Source organism: Corvus brachyrhynchos, unplaced genomic scaffold (genome assembly GCF_000691975.1).
Source record: "Corvus brachyrhynchos isolate BGI_N302 unplaced genomic scaffold, ASM69197v1 scaffold26, whole genome shotgun sequence".
NCBI classification, from domain to species: domain Eukaryota; kingdom Metazoa; phylum Chordata; class Aves; order Passeriformes; family Corvidae; genus Corvus; species Corvus brachyrhynchos.
The window spans coordinates 4,070,731-4,079,574 of NW_008239324.1; positions in this window are offsets into that span (position 1 = coordinate 4,070,731).

Here is an 8,844-nt window from a genome sequence, read left to right on the forward strand (position 1 = left end):
GTTTCCCTGCGGCTTAAACACCTTCATCTGCACCCACCGGAGAGTTTATGGAAAGCCAAGGGAATGCTGCCCGTGTGGTTGGTTGTGCCCGTGTTTCTCCTTGGCAATTAAGGACGTGCAGAGCACATGATCAGGCTGATGGATGTGGCCGTGCTGAGTAGGCAGAAGGCAGTGCTAATGAACTGTGTATACCTTGGATTTCAAGGGTAGGCTACATCCCGAAGTAATTCATTTTAGTGCTGTGGTATAAACGATCAAGTCTTTTTTTGATGGCAGAATCAAATACCCTGTGCGGAATTCTGGGTTTGGTTGTATAAGAATAAAAGCAGTGGTTATCCCCCATTTTGATCAGAATTTTACTTCACTTCAGAATCTGACCTTGTGCTTTTTTTGGCTCATTGTTTTGTTGTTTTGAAAGTAGTTCATTTTTCATCAGATTAAAATGTTCTTGGTATTCCCTGAGCTGTATATGCTGAAACATTATTTTTTCTATAGACAGTGGTCTATAAAATGACATTTTTAAAATCTAGTAAATATTTCAGTCTTTGTCCTGCTGAGGAAGGAAAATAAACAATTGAGCAGTGTTGAAACACCTGACAATTTCCCTGAGAAATAATCATGGAGTTATTTATAGGGGGTTTGATGATTTTTTTAATGACATTTTCAGTCCAAGACTAAGGCGTAGCCCAATGCATCTTTAATCATCTTTTAATTCTTACGACCTCAGCATTCTTCCTGCTGCTATTTGCTCAAGCTGGATCCATTGTGATTTGTTACTGTTTTTATGCTGGTATTTTAACATCTTCATCAAAGTCAGATCCGTGCAAAATAATAAAATTTAAACGAGTTTATTAAATCTTGCTCTGTTTTATTTCATAATAAGAAAAATAAAGCACAGACAGTGTGGGCTGAGACCTCAGGATGATGTGCTTCAGTCATTTCCACATCCCTTGGGTACCATGGCAGTCTGTGCTATAAAAATCCAGCCAACAAAGAAATGGTGAGATTTTGTGAGCTGTGTGAGCAGAAGAAACGTACCCATGTGCGTTTGTCAGTGTGACGCCCACACGCTGCCGAGTGCAGCGTCCCCTTTCCCCATTAGTCAGGTACATTAAATACTGACAGCAGCTGTAAGGGCAATGCGTGCCCCCAAAGAGAGATTTAATGTAAAGGTCATTTCTTGTAAGATGCAGAATTTTTTTCTATGGCATAGAAAACAGACATTATATTAAATTTAGCAACACTAACTACTGTCCTGTATTGTTTTGTTGGGGGCTTTTTTGGTTTTTGGGTTTTTTTTAGTGAGAGATTAAGACTCTCTGGAAAATAAATCCTTTTATCTGTGCACATTTTCCAGATGAGTTGCAGGGCAATTTCTGAAAGCTCTGTCTAAAGGCCAGTTCTGATAAAATTATAATTTGCTGAATTGGATTAGTAAAAATATTCCCTGCTTAATGAGGTTTAGGAAACAAATCTCTCTGCTAAATATGAAAGTGTGCACTGTGTGAGTGAGAAGAGAGAACTATGCAAATGGAATATGCTTTTTTCAGGGTGCAGAGCTAAGACATCTGGAAAAAGAAGAAAGAAAAGCACAATTTCCCTGTGTCCCGAGATGCCTCAGCCTCCAGTGTGTGATACAGAAATAAGCACAGAGGTGCAGAAAGCCTGAAGTACTGGGTAAAGCTGAAAGAACACAGAGGGAAAGATGTTTACACTCACTGTAAAATCAGTTGAAGAATGGTTCTTTTGTGAGAATTTTAAAGAATAATGAGTTTGGTAGACAAAATTATGTCAGCCCTTTTTGTCCTATGTTTGCCTTCTCATCCTGAGAAAGGTACCAGGCAGATTCTTATTCTTGAACACCTGTGTGTGAATCCTAGTGTAAAAATATGAATAATGACCCCAGCATCCTAAACCATATTATATTTCCAAAAATATGATTTCAAGACCTTCCTGAACGAAAAGGAGTGTCCTATGTCATAACTGATATATGCCAAAAAATGAGTAATGACAGAGCAAAGTGTTACAGAATTAAGGTTGAGCTGTGCTGAATAAAACCCAAATTACTTGAAGGTACAGTCGATAAATTAGAGGATTGCAAAGTACAGGAACGAGTAAAATCTTAAAAATTGAGGAACAACTGTTACATTTGATCTATATCCTTCTTAAATCTTGAATAACACAGAATTCAGCCAATTTAATATCAGATAAATTTGGGGAAGCAAGATTATGTTACCTGCTTCTCCCGGGCCTTTGATCAGAGCATGCCGATGTCTGTGTGCCTTGCAGAGTGACTGAGCTGTGTCACGTCAGCCTCTGCACTTGAGGTGATGGCAGAGGCAGCTGATAGAGCCACCCTGGGTAATCTAAATAGCATTAAATACGTGAAGTAAGTCAGCTGAAAGAGCTGCAGGATGCTGATGAGAAAAGGAAGTACCTCTCTCTGTGGCCTCACCTTACTTCTTAAGGTCAAAGTGGGAGATGAATCATCAGTCTCTACATATTGGACTAAACCACAGCACAAATTAAGGTTAATCTTGAGTCTTTTCCCTCTCTGAGGTAGAGAGGATTACAGAATGATTTGCTTTTATTATTTGCATTAGTTATCCAGCAATCAGAAATGCTGGCAGGGTTTATTGCTGCCTTAACATCCCTAGATGAAACAACTGACGAGCCAGAGTTTTTGCTGTCTAACCCTGGCCGAAGGATCCTGAGTAGAACACGGCCGTGTGGTGTTCACACTCCTGAGAGCAGAGCTGGTGGAAGGCAGCACACGCTGTAACACACATCCCTCACCCACAGCCCCGGGCAGAATGTCTGAGTCGCTTCAACTACTTATTTACTAAGTAGCTGACGCTACTTAAACTACTCCTTACCCTCCTAGAAGTTACACTCAACAAATTTGCATTTCCTAATCAGTTAACTTGCCTGTGGCAGTGGGAGACCTTATTTGTAAATCGTGCTGTGTCTTTGCTACCCCTTTGTTGTGCAAATACGGGCGTGTAACTCAAGTAAACCAATTGGTTTCAGTAGGATTATCCTGAGGGAGTTAAGTGCTGCGTCATATGAATAAACTCTGCTCTCCAAGAGACAGGTTCTGCAGTCCAGTACAGCCTCATTTTTTGAAGGAAAAGGGGTAGCAGCACAAATCAGTAGTAAAACTGGGGAGATAACAACTTTCCTGTTCAATTTATCTGCAAATGTGAGATGTTCAGCAACAGTATTAAGAGTACACCATATTCATATTCACATTTCAGGGTATCATTCCTTTCCATGTGGAGGAAGTGTGGAGGATTGTGTCCTCATATATCCACACTTATTGCGGGTGGGAGAACAGCCACAGAAGAAATGAAGGGATTTTGGGTAACCAAACATCCTATGGGAAGGATCTTTTTGCTCCCATCTTCCAAGCAAAGGTCTCTTGGCCAGAAGGCAGCAGGGCGTCTGGCCAGCTTGTACAATGAATTCCAAAATCTTTTAAATACCTTCTAAAAAAGGAGTATTGAAGTCATAAGATCAACCAGATGCTATGCTATAGCTGGCATTGCAAAAAAATTTCTGAAAGAACAAAAACATTTCTAGAATTCCAATATTTTTCCCAGCTGTCATTCACTCTGTTATTATGCAGGAGTGGATTCAGCAGTTTCCAAGGTTTTTTCAACAATGGTGTTGTTTTTCTGGTAAGTGGAAAGTCACAGTTAAATCGGCAGCAGGCATTTGAAGGCGGTTTCTTTTTTTAAGGAGTGGTGCCATGTTGCTAAAACTTTTTATCATTTAGTTGGGAATGCTGCCCAAATTGTTGATGTTTCTTCCATTTGGAGTTCCCTAGATGACAATTCACTATTGTTTTTGTTTAGAAGTGTGGGAAAATGGTAATTGTGATAACTGCCTTTAACAAGAAAGTAAGGAAATTGCTGATGACTGTGCAGCATTGTGTATCTGCAACAAATTCTAAAGGGGTGACATTTCTCAAACTTTTAGTGTCTCAGGGTGGCTGTGATGATGTGAGTAGAAAACTCACAGTATTTTAGTTTCTTTCACATCCACTCACATGATGAGGATGAAAGAAAAGTACTGTGTTCATTCTTGACAGGGAGAGCCCTTCCTACTCCTAAAGTACTCAAGCTGCTGAGCAAAACAATGAATCCCTTCCACAGGATAAAACACTAAACATCAGCAATTTCTTTTTCTTGTGTCTCACCATTCATAGTAAATATCCTAGGGAGATGTTGGAAATGATGCTCTTCCAATTAAGTTGCATGAACTCCAATTCTATTCAGCTAAAGGCTGTTCAATGCCCAGAGACAAAAAACATCTAATGAATCAATCTTTGTGCACAGAAAAAAAACTTTCTTTTTCTTGTTCTTTTTTTTTCTTCAGGAAATTACATAAAAACTAGAAACTGATGATCTGTTTGAAAGCAAGAGACAGGGGTGGGTTGCTATATGAGCTTCACTTTCTAAATTATGTGGGGGCTTTTTTTTCTGAGCTATCCAGGACATTTCCAGTAAAAACAAGCTAAAATCTGCAGCTTTTACTGCTGTGAAGAAAAGATTATTCTTTGTCTTTCAGACTCAGATAAGCAATTGTAAATCTGGCTACAGATACTTTTAATGCTTTTCTCTTTGTATCCTAATACTCCTTCATTCTAGGTTCTCACTCTTATTTGTATTACTCCGAAGGGTTTTATTAAGTGAGTTAATGGGAAAAAAATTCAAAACAACCCTCTATGCTTTTCTCAAGATCCAGAATGAAAGCTTGAATTCTGAATTGCAGGGAGAGTAGGTTCCTACCAACTCACATATATGTAGTCAGTCAGTTACCACAACATGAATGCCTTCTAAACAATTTCTTCACTGCCTTCATTCAGATTTCTTCTATCTGACTTCTTCAGGATCACAAGCTGGAGAGGATGCAGTCATCTGCATTTCATGTGTTCAGCTGCCTGTGCTCTTTGAACCATGGTTTCAGCATTACTCCAGCCCTACATCTGTCAGCGCTAGATGAGCAGAATGCTGATATTCCAGGGCTTTTTCAGAGCATAAATGCTCCTTTGGGCCCATGGCTCACTGTCCTCGGCCAGCAGAATCTCTGAATTCCTTAAATCTGATTGCCTCTTGGCTGCTGCTTTTCAGTACTGGACTGTGGATATGTGGTCAGGCTGTCCCATGTTTTTTGAGGCATACTAGAATAGGAAAAGATGCAAACTCTTTCTTCTCTGATCACATATGGGAAGGGAAATCTAACAGCACCTCACTGGAGCACACTGCATTGTGTCAAAAAGAAGAGAATCTTGTTCTTAACTTGTGAGGAAGCTTTTCATCCTTCAATAAAAGAAAACACCGTAGAAATGTCAGGTTACGCTGAATACATACTGAGAATTTGGCTGATATAATGTGATTACAGTCAGAATGAGCACTCCAAAAATTCTGTGTCCCAGAATTCTGTGTGTGAGAAAGACTATTACTATAATATCAACTAGGAGTTCCATGAGGAGCAGAGCAAACCCAGTTTCTTGCTGGCATTCCAGGTGTCATAGGGAGACAGAGAGGTGGCTGCTGCAAATCAGTTTCTAGAGGTGGGCTGAGAGCAGCAATTTCTGCGCTGTTCAAAGGCATCACAGACAGAATAGAAGATTTGGGCAACGTTTATCAGGGAGACCCTCCCACTGGGTCACGAGGAGCAGAAAGGACCCACTTCCTTTCTAAACCCCTTCTCAGAGACAAAATGCAGCTGGTTCCAATTCTACCCCCAGACTTTGTCAGTGGTTTATGTCTAAGGGATTATATAGGGGTAATTGAGCCTTTGCACAGCTTTGTCCTTCAGGTGCAAGGATGGTAAACCAAGTATATTTATATGAATAAAAGAACTTATTTATTTGAATTGATGATTATGAGACTAAGATACCTTAATCAGAATTATTTACTATGCAGAATAGGTAGGTATAACTCCCAGTACACTATTTATTGCAGCATTATTGAAGCAATTGTGTCCAAGCTAGCAAAATAATTATTAAGTAGAGCTTGATGTTACTCACCCATAGCAAGGACCATGGGCAAAGCTCTTTTGCTGCTGTGATGTTTGACTTTGGAATTGATGAGTCTGGCTGGTCTCAGCATTCTTCATCACCTAAAGCAGCTGACCCTCCTTCTCCATCCAGCACTGCTCACTTTTGCACTTAGGGTGAATTTAGAGCTGTTTCACCCCCACGTGGGCAGAGCATCGTGATACAAAGGGATGCCTGTGGGCCCCTGCAGGTTCCTCTACCCACTATCACTTGCCAGACCAGTCAGGTGATCCCAGGTGGTGGGAGCTTGGGAAGCATGTGGGGAGAGTTTGAGAGGTTAACCATTGGAGTCCAGGGATTAAGAGAAAGATGCAATTCCTTTTGAGCATCCTATCTGGAAGAATTCCAGTGATTCACAGTGTGGGGGAATGCAAAGGAGAGACAAGACAGGCAGCTTGCATCGTCTGACAGCTGAGTAGCTCTGTAGTTCTGAGAACATCCTGTCTCGGTGTATCCTCAGATCTGACAGCTTTGCTCTGTCAGGCAGGGACTGCTCTGTGATCCTGTAAAGTTTATCTTGGTTTTCATGAAACACCCCTGTACATGCCCAGCAATATATCTCATTGCCAGTAAGTCAGCAGTGTGCAAGTGCCAGCAGCTAAATATCCAGGAATGTTATATTCAAAAGTGACAGAACCCTATGAGATGTGTTAAAAGCAAACACATTTTATCTGGACTTTGTGGCTTGTACTCGGTGGCAGCCTTTATCACACAAACACAGATGAGGATTTTTGACAGGGTTTTAACCTCTTCTAAGAGAAGCTGCATATCTTTTGATTTTCTCATTTTTCTTACAATCCTGTATTTACAAGCAAGCTAGTAAAATAACAGAAAAACACATTAAGTGAGGAAGGCTTGGCAAACCCAGCATAATCTCATCTCAATGACTGATGGGTTTAGATATTGTTTTCAGAAAAAGGAGTTCAAAAATCTATCTCCTCACAGAATTTGGGGCAAAATACTTTCATGGTATAAATAGATGTAAATCCACTACAGAAAGTGCAGCTATATCCATTCACAGAGGGTGATTTTGTTGTTTTGTTGATAACATCAACATGTATCTGTGTATAGCAATTCAATAATACAATTAGCAGTCCTTAAAGACATTGACACCTTCTTCGATGGGTGCTTCAATGGAAAGGCTTTGCTTTTCCTCTCTTATGACTAATAGCCTCCATCCTGGAGCTGCAGAGTGCATTAAGCATTGTGTCATATACATTTTGCCTTTCCCTTATGTCCCTTCTGAGACTTGTATGCAGGGCAGAGTTGTTTCTGTGCTCCAATTCTAAATGCCCACAATTCTATGGCTTTCTAGCAGAGATGTCAGACTAGATGATAGTTGTTTTTTACTTCAGGTGAAGCATTATAGAGTTTGTGGTTCCTAATGAGCTCGTTCCACAAACCAAGTCTCAGCTTTGTGACAGTGAAATGTGTGAGTCAGACCTTGAAGATAAAGGTCTTATGCAATTGCTTAAAATTGCAGCAGGTTGTTTATAACATTCTTTGCATTCAAGCCTACTTTGGCTTTAAGCATTAGGAATAATTCTGTGACAGAGCAGTGCACTGGATCTGTCAGGATTGGAGTTAACTCTCTTCACGGCTGCCTGTGTGGTGCCATGCTCTGCATTTGTGCCTAAAGCAGTGCTACTGCTGCTGCCCCAGAGTTTTGGCTGCTGCTGAGCAGTGCTTGCACAGTGGCAGGGCTCTCTCTGCTCCCTCCTCCAGTCAGAGGGCTGGGAGGCGAGGAAAGAGATGGGGAAGGAACATGACCAAAGGGATATTCCACTCATTATGGCATAGGCTCAGCAATAAAAGCTCAGGGAGAGGAGGATGTTTGCGGTCATGGTGTTTATGTTCTCAAGCAATGGTTACATGCTGAGACCTTTCTTCCCAGGCAGTGACTGGACATCTGCCTGTTGATGGGAAGTAGTGAATGAATCCCTCTTTTTGCTTTTGCTTTCCCTGTTGAACTTGATCCATGAGTCATTTCACCTTCCTCCCTTTCTCCCCACAGAATGGAGTGAGCGAAAGGCTGGATAGGTGTTTGGCTGCTGGTTGAGGTCAACCCATCTCAAGCACTCAAAAACAGACATTCAGCTCCTGTTCCTAATAAACACTGCTCATCTTGTTTCCCTGCATGAGGTTACATTGTTATTGCAGAATGTTCCTCTGCTTTTACATTTTCACCTACTTTTACATTTTCACTTGCATTCAATTTCCTTCCAAATAATTAGTTGTGGATGTAATGACATCATCCCAGTTCACTCTGACTGCCCACACCAAATCAGTTGGCTATTTCTGCAAAGCTGATTAGGAATTGACACCCTTAAAAACATTGAATTTAAATTAGCATTTAGTTTTCAGAGTGAACGTCTCATGGAAACTCAACCTCCTAAGATGTCAGAGACTGGTACTGATTTCCTTCCCCAATTCAGCAGGTTCGTACAAAAAGGTTGGAAGAGACTGGACTACACAGTTTTAAAAACAGCTGCTGAAAACTTAGTTCATACAGAGTGTCTGCCCAGGTTTTCACTGATGCCATTGCAAGGTGCCTCATCCACAGAAGGTTGCTCACAAGGGCAGTCTGACTCCCCCAGGAGGATGGCTGAGAAGCTGGCCAGGAATATGCTTTGTCTTATTTTCAGTCTCATCTTTTCACTGTGTCCATTCAACACAACCTCTGCTGGGCCCATGGGCTCAGAAGCTTCAGCTCCATAAATGCAACTCCTGACTTGCAGTGGCTTGATGTATGATCCCCAAAGAAGTTTGAGTTTGCC